Source organism: Amblyomma maculatum, chromosome 4 (assembly GCF_055883805.1).
Source record: "Amblyomma maculatum isolate TAMU_Amacu chromosome 4, ASM5588380v1, whole genome shotgun sequence".
NCBI lineage: Eukaryota > Metazoa > Arthropoda > Arachnida > Ixodida > Ixodidae > Amblyomma > Amblyomma maculatum.
Genome location: NC_139347.1, coordinates 194455005 through 194476251, shown reverse-complemented (window position 1 = coordinate 194476251; position 21247 = coordinate 194455005).

Below are 21247 nucleotides of genomic sequence, written 5' to 3'. Positions count from 1 at the left end.
GTATCGGCGGCGTTGGCGCGTTGGTCATGGCGTTGGTCGCGCACTTGTACTCATGGCTTATTTCCATGCCTATTTCAGTCGAAGCGTTTCGGGTACTCATATATCAAATCCTCCTCGCTAATCTCCTTGCTAATCTCTGGATTAGCAAGGAGGATTTGAGAAATCCGCGCTTGGTTGCTACAATCAAGCACGGAGTTTGGACGCGCTTGATTAGGACGTACAGTTGCAGACGAAGTTTTTCTCGTGTACAGCAATTCGCTCTGGGCTTCGGGTTCGGCTGTGCATTGTGCGCTTCATTCGACGCAAGGGAATTAGGCTCCCCGTGGGCTGCTTATCTCGTTGTTCTGCCGAAAGTATTCCGCCTTCAAATGCGCAGTTGGTGCAGTGTTCTGTTCCATAGCTCTAAGGCTGTACGTTATGGCACTGCATTTATTTACCTCCGAATTCCTTTTTTGCAGTCAGCTAGGCTACGCGTTTGCAATTAATAATTCAGTGTTTAATGTATCTGATAGAGACAGGAAATACAGGCTGTATGGCCGATTAATATCGCTTGTCAGAAAGAAACTGCAGGCAGCAACAGCTGGTGAATATTCGAGGTTGCTTTGGTTGCCTTTGGTACTTATATGAAACTATATATGTATGACCGCGAACTGGGTTTGCATTATGGCTCAGCAGTGTGGCTGATCAATCTGTAAGTCAGAAAAAACGGTACATAATACAAACTCCTGTTTTTGGAAGGTGCAGTTGTGCCCTGTATCTCAATTATCTCAGCAGTTTTCGTGGAGCCTCCCCGCCCATACTTCTATAGTTTCCATCTTTCAGAGATTTGTTCAAGTCAGTGCAGTGGCATCGTCTTTTGACTTGTTATTATGTGAAAGTTGCGATATGGGCAGTATGGTATGGGCGATATGGGCAGTCAAGAAAAAAAATGATTTTCAGTTGAGGTTCGCAGTTGCAAAATTTCTAAATATGCTTTTGGCACAGACTCGAAGCACCAGTTTGAATAAATTGAACATTCCAATTAGGCAGTTCAGCTAAGGCTTCCAGTTTTAATGCTTATTTTGCTGGCACTGACCTGAAATGGCCTAGCACATTGGGCCCTCCTCTTGCATTCAGTGGCAGATCTCCATGGAGTCAGAGTTATTTCGTTTAATCACAACTTATGTGGTTATAGAAATTATGCAAACTACACAGCAGTTTAAGTTGTAACATTTTTTTATTGAATGTTCAACGGGGCCTTCCAATTGAATATCCGAAGTAAGTGCCAATCAGAAGTAGAGAAACCATTTGAGCTACCTGATTACATTCACAAGTCCAGCTGGCATGTCTTAATCTATTTCATTCCTAATAGACACTTGGTGTCTTTTATCCTGGGGTAAATTGGCAGCACACTTGGCAAAGTTACTGTTCAAAAGCAATTAAATTACATTACCAATTACTTGCTAAGCCTTAAAAATATAATGAAATTGCTAAATACTGCTCCCAAAAAGTAATGACATTACCATTACTTCCGCAGAGCAAATTCCTTCTCATTAATTACTGTCTGGATTTCATCTGTATATAAATAAGTAAAGCTTGTGAACAAAACCTCTCCAAACACTAGAGCACATTCTTTCATCTTCTCATCTTCCTGCCAAATTCTATCCAGTAAGACTATTCCCTCCCCTTTTCCTACAGAACAGGCTATTAAAAATATAAGACAATGGCAACAAAAACAATCGTGGTCAAACCCGCCGTGAACATTTCCGCCTGTCTCTTCCCCCAAACCCCTTGTTTGCCCGTGATGGCAAGTGTAACCAGGCGCCACTGTGCCTATAGCCAGTATGCAACAGTGAGTGCTACTGCACACTTTCAACTAGTTTTGACCTTCTACCATTTTGCACCATCTGTCACTTCGATAAACCCTCAACGCCTTAGATGTATACCTTCTGCTTAGAGAATGGTTGTGATCCGGAGAAACAGGGCAGGTCTGAGGCCTTGAACATGTAGTTCTACTCAATTCTGTCTTTTTTTGCTTATCATGATCACTGTGGGACAGGCTTGCTGCATGTCATTACTGTTTTCTTGGCATCGTACTGGGAGTACATAGTATGAAGTATAGAAACAGCAGTGAGTCACTTTAATAAAAGTAATTTTGAAATGAATGAATTACTTTCAGTGCTTAAAGTCTGGCTCTATCAGAGACTCTAGAAATTTGAGCGCAATTGTTGAGGAGGAACTAAGAGGGTGAGAGAAAGGGCTGGCGGCCTTTGCACATGTTTCTATTTAAATGAGAGAAATTATATATACATATATATATATATATATATATATGTATATATATATATATATTAAGGAGGTTTTTGTGATCATTTTATGACATGCACCTGAAAAAGTGATCCCTGCACTCTGCCAGCATGATCGATGATCTGTGATGTAAAGCAGCTTATAGTGAAACAACAAAGTGTAAGCACTTGTAACATATGCAGTATTTCTTTAAAGCACTTTATATAGAAAGTACAATCTTAATTGCACATTAAATGTAAAATCAACTAAGAAAAAAATATATATGCTATAATTTTTACACTTCAAGTGAACGCAATGAAAATTAGCAAAAAATATTGTAACAGCTACCAGCTTGGTTTGTCTGGTGACAAGTGCATCATCTGAATAATATTGCATGAGCATATTGACAATTTGCTCAGCTAGTACCAAAACACAGTGCGAACCGGCAAAACCGAAGAGATGGCATGTGAAAATACCTTAATTAGTTCCAGCCTCTGTGTAAAGGGACTAACTTTTGTTTTCTTCATCACAGGTTTTAGAAAATTCGAATTCTTACTAAAATTAAGTAATAATTCTTACAAAAACTTGCTGCAAAATTTTTTAACAATCATAAGCATTCTCTGATTGCCACTGAAAAGAATAAAATTCGAGGACACTTTGGCGACTAAAGTGATGAAAGGCGAAAGCCTGAGTGCTGCATTCTGCTACGCGACTGTTGCGCATGTAGCGATGAGTGCTGCTACAAGTAAAGCGAGTGACTACTCTTTCACATTCTGCAAGTGCATTTATTCAGTGCATTCTGCTTGGCAGCGCAGTGACAAGATCGCGCTCCTTGCATCTTTGCAGTTGTTCTACATTTACTGTTGTGTGGTTGATTTTACCAGGTGTGTGGCATTAATTAGTAATTATGAATGAATTAGGCATTAATGTGTAATTAGTAATGAAATAAACAATAAGTCATTTATTTGCAGTTAGCCATTAATTGATTAGTAAACAGTCATTGATTGCCATATGGCCATATAAGCCACGCATTCGCGCATACTGTGGTGGTGCTCTGTGATTGGTCGAGACCTCCATGATGTCATCCTGTCTCGGCCGATCAGAGCTGCCGCAAAAGTGTGATACTTTGGTTGACGACAACGATGAGGCAATAAAGGCCTTTGCCAAACGGATGCACCTGCTTCATATTCGTGCAGTGCTGGACACCGGATATATTCAAGTGCGGGGGGTCTCAGACCTCTCGTAAAAACTGATGAGGGTTCTCGGACACAATGACACCCCCCTGACTTTAAGTGATAATCTTATCATGTATCTAAAATAATAATGTGAGCTATTGCACCTTTATTGTAATGCTAGTGTAGTGCATCTGGCAAGTATATTCCCACTGAAATCAGGGCTAGTAGCTGGTAATCGATATGCCTCCAAAAGCAAGTGTATGATACCTTGCTTGTGACCATTGATGAGATAGAAACTTCAAAAAGGCTTGAAATAGAATCTAAGACAGCAGCAAAGGTAGGAAGAGAGCCTAGTGGATTAGTGAACCAGCAGGAGCTCAAAGGCAAGATATCCAACAGTTAGTTGTAAAGGAATAAATTACAGAAAAAGATATATGTAACAAGGGGACCCAGATAGCCAGGTGGGCTGGTGAAGTAGATAGCTTGTAGGGATAAAGCAGTTTACACTGGAGAGGGTTAGTTGGAGAAAAACTATAGATGCCTTTGTCCTAGCTGTATAGTGAATGCGATTATGCTAATGATATGTAACTTGAAACTTACATGCCCTGGAGAGGCATGCTGTGTTGAACGTTTTCATGCCTAAGAGAAACTGAGATATTTAATGTTTAAAACATCTGCATTGTACCCACATATATTTAATACAAGCTGTTTTCATAGGCAGCTGAATTTGACACACATTTAAGGTGGCGCACATATCAAGCACATTAATTTGAGTGTACTAAAATTGCCCTTAGTAACTAGGTTTATGTCGGTTATCCCCCATGAAAATAGACACCTAGTATACTTTGTTCTAACGTACCCATATCAGCTGGAAAAGCATATTTCCAGCTGAATTTCTAGCTGGACGGCCATATTTTTCAGCTGGAAAAAAAATGATATTCCAGATAAAGGCTTGACTGGAGGTGTAAATTTTCCAGCTGGAAATCTCAAAATTCCAGCTGGGCATGCATGATTTCTGGTTCTATAATCTAGCAGGAAATAGATGCCATTCCAGCTGGAATTGCTTTTTCCCAGCCGGAAATCACAGTTTTCTAGTTGGATAATTTCGGTACACGGTTCCATAATCCAGCAGGAAATGAGTGTTTTTTTTCGTCTGGGATGAGCTTTAACATCCTAGAGCGGCTCAAGCTATGCGACATGCTGTAGTGGAGGGCTTCATAAATTTTTACCATTTGTGCACGATTCGCATAGCACATGGACACCTCCAAGCAGTCTCCACAGCCGTGAATCGATCCCATATTCTTCAATAGAGCAGTCGAGCACCCAATCACTGAGCCATCAGGTTGGAGCGCTATAATACTTATACTTACCATGTGGATAGTATATAGACATACGCATGATCAAATGAAAAAAAAAAAAACTGAAGTTATCTATAGGTGGCAAAATGGAACTGCAGTTTCACTTCACTAGCTCTACTATGCATGTTCTGCAGCATACAGTTTTACTGATTCTGACAGAATGTATATGATAATATCGATAGTATTAATTGGTAACTCATGGATGCATTTAGAAACACTGAGCTTTGTTCACCACATGATGCAGCATATAACTACAGTAGAACCCCGCTGTAATAAACTCGGATATAGTAAAGTGAAACTGAAGTCCCAGTCCATCTTCCATAGACAGCTGTACTTTTTCCCCCCTTTATGTAAAGATAATTTTGGTAAAAATCGGTTATAGTAAAGTGGGCCTGGCCGCGGCGACGACTCCCAAGATATGACATCGCCGCCCGCGTACTACCTAAAATCACGAGGAAAAAAAAAAAAAAATATATATATATATATAAATATATATATATATATAAATATATATATATATATAAATATATATATATATATATATATATATATATATATATATATATATGTATATATATATATATATATATATATATATATATATATATATATATATATATATATATATATATATATATATATATATATATATATATATATATATATATTTCAAGACAAAAATAACACCGAGTGTCCTTTCAAGTGGCTTTACCACCAGACTTAGCAGTATTCAGAAGAAGCCTACTTTACAAAGGCCTTGGAGCCGTGAGGAAAAGCACGCAGCGCGTAGGGTAAAAAAGGAAAAAGCTGTCTACAAACATGGAAAGGAAGCGGCGCGGTCCGTTCAGAGAGTAAAGGAGAGTAAAAGTGTACCAAGAAATAGTTAAGGGGAAGAAACGGGCGAACATTCCCAGCACTGTGCAGCAGAAAGCATGAGGCAGCGGTGGCAAGAAGTGAAGGTGCAGCGTGTGTAGTTTTGCAGCACTTGACTGCCACTCTCATTTATCATTTATTGCCTTTTAAAAGACAGAAATAGCAAAATGTGACGCCATGTTCATGCAAGGCTCTGATTTTCACTTGAAATCAAACTTGGTTGTATTCGTAGCCACATCCTCATTCTTTATAGAGGTACTTCCACTAGATGTAAAAAATTTTGTAACTGAAAAAAATTGCATGAAGACATGATAAGGGAGGGATGGAAGCTATTTTAGAGTGTTTTTTTTTTCATTAAGCAACAAGACATGTTCATTAAGTGCCCATTCAGCTACTAGACAGCATCTTCAGGACCATGTCATCACCAACAACTGATATAGCAAAGACCCTGATGCTATAGTGGCTCATACAGCAGTCAGCTCAACCGCCAGAATGTGTTAATGTGAAGATATGAAGCAATTTGAGAACAAATTTTGTGTTCCATATGACAAGAAATGAAGCTCATTAATGTAGTAGATTGAACATGTTTGTGTTGTATGAAGGGATGACAGCACACAAAAATGGATAGGGGCACATATAGCAACAAACGACAAGATGAGCACTCATTTGTCTGGTCATTCCTTTAAGAAAAGGAATCACGAATTGTGCCTTCATCATTTCTGAGCTGTTCATTCCTGTCTGACAAGGTTTAAACAATCTTTAAGGGAGGAGATAAGAAAGAAATATCTAACTAAGGACCAATATCCATTCTATCCGATTCTTCAAAAGCTCTAGTTATAGTTAAAAAAAACTGACAACTCTTCAAAAAACACTCTTACTATTAATGACAGTCAGTTCGGCTTTTGCAAACGACGGTCCACTGAATCTGCTCTGCTGCTGCAAAAAGAAATTATTTTTCAGGGTACTGAATGTAAGAATACAACACGTATGTTTTTAGACTTTAGTAAAGCACTTGATCTCCTCAATCATAAAACTTAATAAACTTGAAAGGTACAGCATCCGCGGCTCCCTTCTTATTCTGTTTCGATCGTATCTGAGTCAATGTAAAAAGGCTGTCTGTATTGATGGAATTCTGCCTAGTTTAAGAGCTATACAATGTGGAGCTTACCAGGGTAGCCTTCTGGGTCTGTTTCTTTTTAATGCTTAATGATATAGTTATATAACCTTGCTTTCGACGTTATATATGTTTTGTATGCTGATGATAAAAGCTTTTTCTTACTGATTCGTCCATATATAAGTAACCTATTAAAAAGAGGAAACATTGTTCTTCAGTCACGGTTAAGATCAAATGGACTTGTTAAAATTGTCAATAGTAAGACATCTCTTTTGAAGACATAGCGCAAAAAAGAGACGGGGACAACACAGATGTAGACAGGACAGGCGCTAACTGACAACTTTATTTTCGAGGAAAACCGCAGCACAATTTATGTCAAAACTCGCGTGACAATCAAGGGGCCTTATACTATGACCAAATACAGTTTGACAAAGGGCGGCCGACAATCTTGACCCGGAGAAACCAAAAAAGAAACAAGGGGGCCGGATAGCATTATCAACAGATTATATAAAACTCATTGTGAATATAATACAACAGATGTTTTTAGTTGTGACTCTGCTTTTGCTTCGCACGTTTTATCTGTTTTTAGTTCTGACTCTGCTTTTGCCTCGCACGTTTTTTTGGTATTGACCTATGACTGTTTTTACTTCCCTTGTTTTGAGCCCTTTTAGGCTCGCTCGTTGCTGTGGTTGGGTGGCACCGTCCCTTGGCCATGATGTTGTTCGCACCCCATCTGTTGTATTATATTCACAATGAGTTTTATATAATCTGTTGATAATGCTATCCGGCCCCCTTGTTTCTTTTTTGGTTTCTCCGGGTCAAGATTGTCGGCCGCCCTTTGTCAAACTGTATTTGGTCGTAGTATTCAAAAAAATTCAATGGGTCCAATTGGGAATTTCCCAATTGAAATGAATTGGTCAAAAACCATTTGTGTTTTCGCCACCCATTGGGCCTGACCATTTCATATGAATTGGTGCTCCCAATTGGGAATAATTGGTCACCCATGAAGACTAAATGGTTTCCCCAATTGAACTCAAATGGTATACCCATTGAGCCCAAATGGTTTGAACTCACATAGCTGAAGAAAAAAAAAAAGAATGGAGATGCAATTTCAATGTTTTCTGCCTAGAAGTTATAGGGGAGCCAATTTTTAGACAAGTTCAATGAAGTTACAATTTTTTACAGAAATCATGGGAGACAAGCAAGCATTACACACGGAACTAACACAGATTCAATGTATACATCCACAGGTTGCAGACTTATATACTCCATTCTTTGAACAGTGCTGCTGGGACCAGTGACACATTTTTGTTATTCAGAGTTAACTTATTTAATTATGCCTGCAGTTACAGTAAACATGATATAATCAATTAATAAGATTAAGCGGCATATACTTTTTATAAGAACTTAAATTTTTCACTCTTGTCTCTTTATACAGGTATGTATATCTGTGCACATCTCAGTCAAGGATATCACTGACTTGACTTTCCCAATTGGGAATGTTTGCTTAGGACCAATTAGAACCAATGGGAAGCCCAGTTGGAAGCCCAATTCGTTTCAAATGGTCGTCCCAATTGGGAGCGAGGGAATCCCAATTGGGATTGAAGTAACCCATTGGGCTTCCCATTAGCCCAATGGGTTTATTCAATCCCCCCGTTGGTTTCTTCAGTCCCAATTGGGACGCCCAATTAGTTTCTTCATTCCCAATTGGGAGTCATGAAACCAATGGGTGTCCCAGTTGGGAGTGAAGAAACCAACTGGGCTTCCCAATTGGGAGTGAAGAAACCCGTTGGGTTGGACAGTACCCATTGGACAAACCATTTGGGATTGGCAGAACCAATTCAATCTGACTGGTCTTCCCAATTGGACCCATTGATTTTTTTTGACTGGGAAAAAGCAAAGTTTTTTAAACTCTTTACCACTAGGCTCAGCAGCTCTGATAAGCAGATATAGTAAAGAAATTTGCTGGTCCGAGTGACTTTACTATAAGGAGTTCTAGTACTAGTACTTATTCAACCTGAATCAATGCTTTCAGGGCCTGCATTATACGAGCTCAGTCAAAAAAGACCAATTGGATATTTTCAACTGTAACCATTTAATTTTCCAACTGGAACCAATGGTGTTTTTTGACACTTAACCCATTGCAGCTAATGGGTGAGACCAATTGCACTCAGTGGGTCCAAAGGGATGTGCCAATGTTATGTATAAACAATGGGTCACACTCATTGCACACAATGGGTCCAACGGAACATACGGAATGGGACAAAAGGTTGACTGACTTACAATTTGCATGGAAACATGCTTGATGGATATCAAGGAGTACAGGCAAGCATACGTCTCGCATAAGAAATGCAATACTGTACACAGATGCATTATATAACACAAGATTCCATATACCCAGCAAACATACTTCTTCCTACTCTCATGCTGGGGCCAGTCTTGCCATTCGAGTGAAGTTATTTCATTTAATTTTGTAGGCGCAGCGATAGTAAGAGGAAGAATTGTGTTTTACAGGTTAAGCTAATGATAGTCATATATCCAAACCAACTCGTCCAGTTTTCTGTCTTCCAGAAGTTGACTGCTGATTGTTGTTATTTTGAATATTGTGTTTGTTTTCTTTGTGAAATATGGAAATGTTCCCATGGATACACCCAGTGCAGTTGGCCAGACCAATTGGACTCAGATGGTAATTGTCTCACTGTGTGCATATGGGTTTGATAAAGTGGGCTAACCAGTTGGTAAAGATTCATTTAACCGAGTAATCATTTGGAACATATATGATCTGATTAATACTATAGTTATGCACAGATGGCACTCTATAGACTACTTTGCACAAGTAGTTGCAGGATCCAAGTCACCTATCAAATTGAAACCTACTGGAATGAGATTTTCAAATGGCATCAAGTGTTCCAAGTAGACTTTCCAGTGGGTTCCTATGAATTCCAACTGGAACCCATTGAGCCCAATTGGGCTGCCTACTTGAAAGGAAAATTCCAATTGGAAAAAAATTGAGTGCATCAGTACGATTGACATTCCAGGGGGTTCCAATGTTTTTTTTTTTTGTTTTTATTTTTACTGGGGCCACTTTAACTCCCTCTTTGCCATCGCACAGATGAATCGTAAGTGTATCATACTTTCTTGTGGTACACTAGCTTCGACGTTGACATTTGTTAGCACTACATGTTTACAGAATTTTCAACCTCTAGTTGCTTATTTCATCTGGAAGTTTTCTAAATGACATGAAATAAGGAAAAGTTTTGGTCATATATAAAAGATGAAAGAATATTTTCCAAGGGCCTTGAAAAGGTTATTCTAAGCCACCTCGACATAGTCAAGCACAATATTTTATCAAAATCTTGGCATGGCTTTCGAAAGGGCAGGTCAATCCGCCCTTCTGTGGTTACAACATTAAGGCTGACATATTCACTTTTGGCATTTTTGTTTTATTTATTATGCCATGTGACTCTTAATAAATTAGATTGTTATAGTGTCCATGCTCTTTTGCAATCATATCTAACCGGCTGAACTCGGTACATTCACATCAATGGCTATCATTCTAATTTGCTATGCCAGGTGAAAACCTTGTCTAACTGGTTTAAGGAACAAATTTCCAGTTAATAGCAGTTGAATTACAGTTGGGGATTCATTGTTATCCAACTGGGATGAACTAGAAATTTGTTCCTTAAGCCAGTTAGAGGGATTTGCACCTATGTTCCACAAGTCAGCATTCTTGGGCTGTTCTTAAATCTAATTTATATATAAATGATCTCATGCATCAACTTAAGTTTGTTTTTTAGCTCAACTAATAAACTTGATATGTTTGAAATGGCTAACGGCTAGTGCACTGTAAAAACTACTTGAACTACCAAATAAACAGCCTAAAAATTGATGAAACTAAAATCGAAGGAATTTTATTTGCTCCTAAAAACAAACATGTTTCCCCAAGCCTCAATTTAAAATTAAGAAGTCATGAAATAAACGTTGTGATACAGCATAAAATCCTAGGTGTATATTCTCAAGTCAGCTGACATGGGATAGTCATATTGAACAGGTATCCAAAAAACTCCTGTTGTAGGTATGCCCTCTTTCAGACCCAGAATCAAGTTTACCATGTCATATTCTGTTCCCGCCTTAACTATTGCATGCTGGTATGGAAGGCAACTACTAAAAAAAAAAGACATCAGTGCACTTCTGCCTCTAGAAAAAAAAAAAGCCGTTTGTTTCATAAACAATTACTGTCAAGCTTCAACAGAGCTAACCATTCAGCATCAAATTGTCTCTCTATATTATTTCTTTATAATTTATTATTACCATCTTTTTATCATTTGCACTTTGATGATGAAAAATGTCAGCAATTTAATAACCCAATCAGGGGCTACATTGTTTTAATATTTTGTACCTGTGAAAAAGGGATGATAATTGACATTGCCAAACTAATTACCTCCTTCAGTCTTTTAACTTGTACAGTGCTAGTTCTACTAAATAAACTGTATTTTTCCAATATCAACCTTGTGAGTGACAAAGTTTTGTGTTAAATATTTCTAGAGGGGCCTGTGTTTTCTATTTTACTGTGCATTGCATGGTACCTTGTTCACTGAACCTATAAATGTGAATTTTGTGTGCATTTTGCTATGTTATTTTAGGAATAGTAATGTTGCATATTGTCGGTACTTTGGTTCATCTTTCATTAAATGCATGCACTCAGAAAAGGCTGAATTTCTTCATTAGAAACTTCTTGTTTGAACTTTTGATAATTCTGTCACTGCAGCCTCCCTTACCTCGTCCTAAACTGTCTCTGCAGTTTTTTGTCCGAGAGTTCATAAATGAAATGTTCAGCATAAATTAGATGAATTGAATTAAAATAATTTGAATTACAGCTGGGCTTTTGAACGGGAAATCGCTTCTTTCCAGCTGGAAACTATATATATTCCTGCCAGAATGACAGTTTTCAGGCTGGATTATTGAACTCTATCCATCTGAAAAGTATTTTTGTTTCCAGATGGAAAATTTACATCTCCAGTCAAACAGCTAAACAATTTTTAGCTAGAGTGACTCCAACAAGTCATATAGTGACATATATATGATCCTGCACAACACTAAACAACATATACAACTCGGTGCACTCGCGTCGATACCATGCATGGAGCCAAGCATACAATAACTAGGCCATAATTAAGAGGTGCTATATAGTACTTGGTTTTATATGCTAGTGTACTGACTGTGTTTGTGTGATATTATGTAGATATGTTAACGTAATGCTTAATGTCAGACCAGGTGATTCATATGAGTGGGTGAAAATGAGTAGCCAGAGCCCTCTGCTTTATTGTTTGTGTAAATAGAAAAAAAAAGGGTGCCCCACGGGGTAGTGATGAATGGGTAGTAAGCAAACCTTTCTAACAAAATACTATATCTGTGCATGCGCTCTGTTGCAGGCAGAATTTAAGAGATTTAGTTGCAAAGTACTGTTAGTTAAAGATGTCTTCGCGGTAAGAGACAGGGAGAAAATTCTGCAACCCACTGCTTCAAGTATATTTTTATTATGTTGTTTTACAGTTATTATTGAAAAAGTGCATAACGATGTAGAGAAGACTATATCAAAGGGATTTTGCTTTGTAATGTTAAATAATGTTTATAATACAACACAATGATATTCTTTGATAATTTATAACAACATAATAATTATAACATTGAAAAGATCAGATAATTACTTATGTAACACAAACAATAATACAACTTACACAATAGTTTTATTATTCTAATGTTGCTACCAGCTGAAGAATTATTTGGCAATTGCTGATTTGCTTCTTGTTCATTGTTTATTGGCATAGATGAAGCATGCATCTATGAGCGGAAACAGGTCTTGTCATCACCTTTGCATGCGGTTCGCTCTGCGGAGCAAGCACTTTACATTAACATGACCAAAATATGTGCAGCAATCCCGTCCTTTGAGCTAAATTGTAGAATATATTTGTAGCAAAAGTTATAAATTTTCAACATGGATCTTTTTTATTACATTAACCAATTCCTATCACTGCTTTGCCGGCTTCCGCCCACGATGCAGCATCACAGCCAGTGAAGAGGATATCGGGTACTTTTTTGTAAAAAAATATCATAATGGGTGGGCTTTACAGCAACATAAGTTGACATGCAGAGAAGCCCCCTGTTTGTATAATGAAGACGTCCTTGCATTCCATCATTCTACAGTGTTCCTTTTTCTTTTCTCTTTCAAAAACAGAGTACCTGGAAAATCATTGAGATGGGGCAGTAAGTAAATATTTTCCAGCGCTGAAAAATTCGGCAGATATAATATGTGCCGCGTGACTATAGTTCAACCCGCATGCATTAAATAAAGATTTTAGTTTTTTATTATTATTTTGCATGATCACCACAGCTCGTTTCGTAATATATTCAACCAGCTGTTACGCCCAAATGCGAGCACCCTGTTCTTTCTGTGGTACATATGTCTCACTTGTAATATATGTGGCACATATGATAACAGGCCGCGCGCACTACCGCGACCCTAGTGTGATTCGCATTTCATATAACCTAGAATTGCTTACACGGAAGCTCTACTGATAATATATAGCTACGCTTCGGCGTCGTTAGGTCGGATGTCCTGTTCACTGCAATTCTCTGAGACACTCGAAGTTGTATACTATCTCGTGTATGGTGTTCTCGTGTCTCCCAGGCCGCGTCGTCTGCCATCTCAGCTGCAGCCATGGATGGTATAACAGAATTGACAGGCGAAAACTAAAACACACCATCTATGCGGACCTTTATAGAGCCTGAAATTTAATTTTTAAGTGCAATATTTCATTTGCGGTTGCTTCTTTTTCTTTTTTTGTCAACAAATGGTACAGTGCGGCACTGCTGCAAGCTACTTTCACTGCGGGACGTATTACAAATGGCGACGCACTGTAGTTATAGTATAGTTATAGAGGATATTCTAGGCACTATATAGAGGCTAGTCAAATGTGCTAGCCTCTATAGTGTCATGTCTCTTTCCAGGGACCATTACCACATTGAGAACACTTCCCGCATTGACTGTTTTGGTAAGGCTCTCTTAGCATTACTGAAAGTTATATAAAAAGAATTCACAGTGGATTTATTGCATCAGTCATTTATCGTAAAATTTGCGCGTAGATACTTCAATCATTTGTGCTCCCGGTTTCTTCACGTCGTTGGGATACAAGCGGGACAGTGTGTGTACTTGCGAGGTTTGTGTACAGTGCGAGTTGATAAGCCCCTTCGGTCACGTCTTCTCCAAGTGTGCAGTGCTGTACTTAGTAGTACGTAGTACATGCTAATTTGGTGCGGTAGCTACCCGTATAGCTACTCGCTGTTGCAGTATCTTCTTTTTTTTTATGTTGCTTTCCCGAGAACTGGCCTTCATATGTAAGTGCATCGTTGTTGCTTTCAGCTGTCTTAGGCACAGCCTGCCTGTATGCTAGCACACCGTTTGTTGTGTATGCTTCGCCCCTCTGTACTTGTGCACTGCAGAGAAGCACCAGGGCAGATGATCATCACTGTATTTTAGTTCATGTCATGGGCTGCCGGGACTTCATGTACTGCCTTGTTGTACATGCTTACATTTTAGTTAACTGTTAATTCGTAAAATATAAACAAATGTTAACTTTTCTCATATAGCTGTAAATATTTCGTCATACTGTCTAGGATGCCAAATGAGTTGTTGCAATGTCAGGATGATGCTAGAAATATATTGATCCTTGTTTACCCTTTTGTGCTGTGCTACTACCACAAATTCTGAACAGAACCAGTCAATTCATTTTCTATTGCTGTCCAAAAGAACTTCAGTATACTTTCTTCATCAGTTTAAAAGCACTTCTGCTTGTGTTGCCTCATATATGTTCTGTTTTCACCCAGGACACCTCCACCTTCCCCAGTACTTCAAGAAATAAAAGTAGTCACTGAGCCGAGCTTAATTGTCCTTTGCTACTTTCACTAGAAAAACATGACCCTGCTCGTCCATGTCATGGGCACGGTTAATGCAGACTTTGCAGAGCATGCTTTTCTTGTCTGCAATATTTGGGCATTTTCAAAACATATTCATCATTGCTCGTAGCAGGCACGCCCATGTGGACTAAAATACTGACTCTTCTAGAAATGAGCCCCACCTTGGCTTATGTGTCATGACATCAACTGTAGTTGATGTTGGGACTTGAGTCACAGGTGCTGACTCTGTAACTACAAAAGGCCTCAATTCAACCGGGAAGGGCATTCTTACACATCTCTTGACTGTGGACCAGTGCACTTGTGCTATTTCGAAAACATGAAAAAATACAGATCAAAACAGGATTGGTGTGCTGGGTGTTTAAATGTACAGCAGTGGACAGTAGGTGCAGCAATTTCACGAGTCCATGTGCCTGGTACGTTGTCACAAGAATGCACACAAAGAGACATATATATTACTTTGGTTGTTTTTATTCTAAAAGTCTTGTGAGCTTGAAAAATTCCTTTATGCCGACAAAAGTATGTTCTCTGTGCGAGTTCAAAGTGTTGTGGTGGTGCCTGCTGGCCACAAGGTCAAAAGACATGCACAGAGAGAGAGAGACCCTTTAATGAAGAACAGAGATTTTAGCCGTTTAAATTTCTCTGACATGCTACTCTGTGTAGGAAGGGGAATTCGGGAGGTAACGATGAAAAAAGAATCCTGAGGAGATTAAAAGAAATGAAGAGGGACATAAAATGCAGCCATTAAGTGCGTTCTAAGGTGCATCGTGGAGTCATGGTATAAAATGAAATGATGAAATGCATAGTCTGATAAATGTGCTTATAGAGTTCACAGCGTGAAAAATGCCACAGTGTGACATTCAAGGTGAACTTAGTTTGTCTAAAAGTCCAATGTCTTTCAAATACGTAAATAAAACGTTTGTTGTGAGCCTCTGTTGCCTAGGGCAGGCTGAGAGACCTAAAACAATGCCCATTGTTAAAGGCACTGGGGAGAGCTTTTCTATGCTATGTTCGTAGTATGCACGCTCGTCAGCATATGCAGGACACTCAAAAGACATGCACATGTTTATTCAAAGCTTTAGGCACTAAAAAAAAATTATTACTTCTTAGAAGTGTGCTTCCTGTCATAGCAGTATGTGTACACATGCATGTCCTTTTAAGAACCAGCTGGCAGTAAATTTACTACCAGTAGATTATTATACCTACAGCTGTATGCGCTCACATTTTCTGTGATTCAGTTAACTTTCTTTTCAGCCGTATAATGTGCTACTCCTGTGTGGGTAAAGAAAGATCACTTGGGGTTTACTTCTTTAGTTAATGGGTTTAACGTCTCAAAGCATAGTCGAATAGTCCAGAAATTTCAACCACCTGGGTTTTATAACGTGCACTGACATCGCACAACCCAAGGGCGCCTTGGTTTACCCATCACAAAAGGGGTCGCCGCGGCATGGAACTTAGGGTCTACCTCAGTCTTTTTGTGAGCCCAAGTATTCAATGTAAGTGTAGTTAATGCAAAAATGATCATACGTAGATCTGTACTGTAACGAAGAAATGCTGCTCTTTTGCTGTTATATACACCTGAAAAAAATTTTTAATGTGGGAAATTTAATAAAGCAAGCAAGAACACTAGTTTGGCGTAGTTTATTTTGATATACGTGATATAAGGTATATGTAGATGACTTTGTATCTTCTTGCCTGCTGTTCCTTGTATCGCTTAGCGCAAGTTTCTCGGCATTTGACAACTGCCACAAAGGACCAGGCCTGCTATTTTAAAGCAGATTGAAGATCAGGACAGTTTACATGGTTAAACCACATGAGAACATATGTCACTGCTGATGTCACACGCACATTTAATGCAAGCAAACACAAAGGCAGGTAAATTTAAGACAGATGATGTCACAGAAACAGCCGAAAAGTGGCCAGCCATGCCACCTGCCAGAGGCATGCTGTGAGGTGGGCCGTAATGTATGCTGCTCAAGCTGCCGGGAGTGACATAGATATAAAGCCCAACTTTAACCAAGCCATATGAATGTGCTTGTGTGACCTAGGGTAGCATGTCTAGCCTGGGACTCAAAAGGCGATTCTGATCTCACCCTCCCATCTCAATGGCGAAGCTAAAGTTAGCAGCACTTGCCGATTCCACCATGACGTGCGGTCTTGTGACGTCACAGGAGTCACCTGTTCATGCCACCTGCCAACTGCAAGAGGCATCCTCAAATAGTTGAAGACAAAGGCCACGGCATCAGACATACCTCACATCTTTATTTACCCCATGCTTTTGCAGTAAATTTGAATTCGGCATAATTTTTTTGCTTTATCTTGGTTATTGAAAAGTACTACCTTTGTTAAGAAACGAAGGTGCCATTTAAAAGCACTTTATGAAGCAGAATGTATATAATAGGTCACAATCTTTTGACTCTTTTATGAGGCACAAATAGCCCAAAGCTCAAGATGTATGTAAGGTGAGGATGGTCTTGTCTGCTTCCCTGAGAAACTTTGGCAGCTTCACAAGTTCCCCATTGTGCAGCTTAACTGCACACCCCAAGGCATGGGGTCCTTTGACCAACCATGCAGGTAACCTGCATGCAACAAGTGTGCTACGAAAGCTTTAGTAAAAGTTCACGAGGAATCTGTGCTTGGCTTACTGACTACTGCTGTCAAACCTTATAGGCCACAATGTCATGCAAAAGGTGCTGTCACAGATACCAAAGCCAAGGGAGTAAGTAGACGGGGCGTTGCGACAAAAGCAAGCATTTCTGAAGAGTAACAAAATCATAGGAAGTGCCAGGCAACTCTACTCTTTGTTCTTGCAGAGAATCAGGGTCTGTCATTATGGTACTCTCGGTAGAGTGGCACAAGAAAAAAATGGGGGAGAGTACTGCTCTTCGTAAACATAATTCAAAAGAAAAAAAAAAAAACAATTGTAACAATGAGAGCTTCACATGCTTACCAGGAAGGAGGCATTATATGAAAGTGTTCTTTCTGTCAGGGCCCGAAAAGGGCTATCGGATAGCTTTGTAGATGGTGCCCGCCTGCCACCGTCTCTCGCCTTCCTTCGCCATAGTCATTGCATACAGTGCGTTAGGAGTGCACAGTAACTGTTCAAGCTTTGCAACCTGTCACCAAAGTTGCAAGATCACTTGACTGGGTGGCAGCAGTGCCCTCAGCACTGCATGGGCTAAGATGGCCTTAGAGCTTGGGTTTAAAGTTGCAGTTCCATATGCAGAATTTCAATGTCTATATATATGGGATTTTATGGCGCATAAGCAACTGTGGCTATCACAAATGTCTTGGCTTTTGATTCATTATTGTCAAGTGAAGTAAACTTAGGGTGTTACAGCAGAGACATGGATGAAATAAACTATGGTGTGTGCAAAGAAAAAAGTCAGCGCTTATATACCTATTTTTTTACTTTTACCCCGCCACAGTGGCTCGGTGGTTAAGATGCTCAACCACTGAACCAGGGTACAGTGATTTGAGCCGTGGCAGCCGTGTTTGAATTGATGCAGAAAGCATAGCACCCGTGTACTGTGCACAGTCAGTACCTGTTAAAGAAGTTAAAGGTGATCGAAATGATCCAGAGCCCTCCCCTACAGTGTCTTCATAGCCCAAGTTGGTCTGGAATGTATACAGCTGTTGTGCTTTTCGTCCGGTTCGATCATGAATTCAACCCATAAAGCTATTGATTAAAAAATGTAATTCCACTGGCTGCAAGGATGTTTTAATATTTAGACATAGTAGGTCAAAAAATATGACTGAATAAACATGTTTACTAAATGCTAAGTAATTTAACTGCATGTGTATGCAACATTCCCCATTTAGGCTCTTGGAACGTCCGATCACTGTTAAAAAGGGAGCTGATCAGTGTAGCGCCTTAACAAAGGAGCACTATTTAATTATTTTCATGGAAACCTGAAGTAAAAGCAGATAACCTTATTGGTGGAAAGTAGTCCTTATAAATAGCGTCGCAGGTCAGTTCCAGCCCAAAATGGGGAGACTCGACTATTCCTCCAGTAGGTGCGCTGAATAGAGCGCCTCTGCAACTCCAGCCAAGGAACATGGTTCCCTCACCACCTTGGATACACAATGCAGTGCCTGCCTATAACGATCGTTTGTGTGTAGAAGTTGAGTGGTCTGGCTTACATTAGCTGTGTACTTGTTCTGGTCTCACAGGAGAATGGCAAAGAAAGCGATTTACGCCAAAGGCTCGCTCTCGACAATGGCGTAAGATAACCGGTCAAGTGAATTGGTAAATGAGAACATAGATGTCATTTGCCCCGTGCAAACATCTTCAGCTATTTCTGTCTGCTCGTACAAAATCGTGACTGCGACATGATGAAAAATATTGGTCAACGTAATTCACTGTCCTAGTCACCATGCAGCCACCACACGACACTATTTGAAGGTTAGCAAAAGTAAGGAACATCCCTTTATCTTGCGCGCGACAATATGCACAAAAGGCCAGAAGGGCTATGTAATATATGCAAAAGACTAGCTCATTCCTACCAAATGCCTATACCTGAATTGAGCAACACTTTACATAACCAACTACTGTTCTGAAGCTCCCGGGTTCGAACCAAAGAAACATAATGCAACTTGTAGCGTAGACAAGACAGCAATGCAGCAATTGACTACTCTCCAGCCATTCTATATTTCACTTCCTAGTTTTCTTGCATACACATGTGCAACAACACCGTCTTCATCACATTTCCACCGCACTTAAAAAAAAAAACAAAAAAACCTTGCTGGCAAATGGCTAAATATCCTCTAATACATCACAGTCTTTTAAACCTTGCGGGAAGCTTCTTTTCACATTTACTTCTGCGGGGAGAAGGAAGAGGAGTAGTAGTTGCTGCTGTTGAGGCACACTTTGGTTGAGGGGGGTCTGTCAGTTCTGTGTCGGGCAAAGCCAGGAATGAGGAAGTTCCCGGGCTAACACCTGCGTTATTGGGGTTATGCGAGGTTGTACTCTGGTCTGCGTTTCTGGTAGTGGACTGGTCGACACTCGGGTGCAGTCAGTGGGCAACAAAATGTTAGCGGGGAGAGCCATCAGAGCTGAGGGCGGTGGTTGGCGCTGAACAACTGCTTTTCCAACAGCTCATAATTAGGACGAGTGCCACACTCGCCCATCATCCAGCAGGTGTGAGACTGGTCCAATTCGCTCAACAACTCTTCGAGGCTCTGAAACCGAGCAGCCAGCTTGCCTCACACAATCGGCTTGCAAACTCGCACATAGTCTCCAATCTGAAAGTCATAGTGCTTGGTTCCACTTCGCTGGTCTGCATAAAGCTTATATTTGGCTTGCTTCTGCTCTAGCCACTGGCAATAAAGCTTCAGTGCTCTTGTACGATCAGTCGAGAAGCACTGATCCGGGCAGGCACACAACTTTAAGTCTTATGCGAGGCATCTGGCCATGAACTAGGATGGCTAGTGCGATTCCTGTCGTGGAATGTGGCGCACAGTGGTAGACACAGTTATAATAGCGGTACGTAGGTCACGTCGCTCGCAAAGAGCCATCTGAGCATATGCCCTGAAAACCCTATTAAACTGTCCTACAAGTCCATTGGCTTAAGGGTCATAAACTGAGGAGTAGCAGTTACGTATACCCCGAGGATGAAAATTGTGGTCCGTGATCCGACACTATTTCCTCAGGGTAATCCTCGTGAACAAATGTACCTAGAAGCAATTCTTGAACTGTGGCAGTTGTGAAAGAAGCCTCTGGCCATTTACTGTAATAGTCAATGAGTGTTATTGCAAAGCGACAGTTACTAGGAGCTTGGTCGAAACGGCCCACGATGTCAATAGCAGGCTTATCCCAAAGCTTGCCTGGCAAAGCAACAGGTTGCAGAGGAACAGTAGAGACCTGAATAATAGCAGCACTGCTGGAAGAATCATCTTCGACTTTCTGCACTTCACTAGAACGATCAGACGACTTGCAGACAGATGCCAAATAGCCCACTTCGCCGCACCGACGACACTTTCGTTTGCGTGCTTGCCATGTGGAGTCGTTCGCCAAGTGGGCAGGCGAACTGCAGCGATAGCACGAACACTCCGGAAGTGCAGATGAAGATTTACATACGCGGCAACTGAATTTGATGCAAGGGACCTGAAGGACCCGTTCTGATGTGCACTCGCATCCCACGCGCTCTACTGGAGCGACCTCTTCTGACAGCTTCTTTGCTTCACAGGAAGCTTGCTGGCACTGTCTAGCGCGACAGAGTCAAGAAGGAGATGGCGGTTACTGAAATAGTGACTAATGGTCTTCACCAGCTGGTCCCTGATGATGTCCGCGAAGCTCCCAAAACCGCAGTCGCCGACAAGGCTGCGAAGGGCAGCGATGTACTCATATGCTATCTCTCCGGCAGTTTGTACTCGGCAGTGAAAACGGTGGCGTGCGGCGATCACATTTACGGAATATTTGTAATGCGTCGCCAGTATAAAGATAGCATCGTCACCGGAGTGTGAGGCAGCAGCGGTAGGCGCTGAAGTGG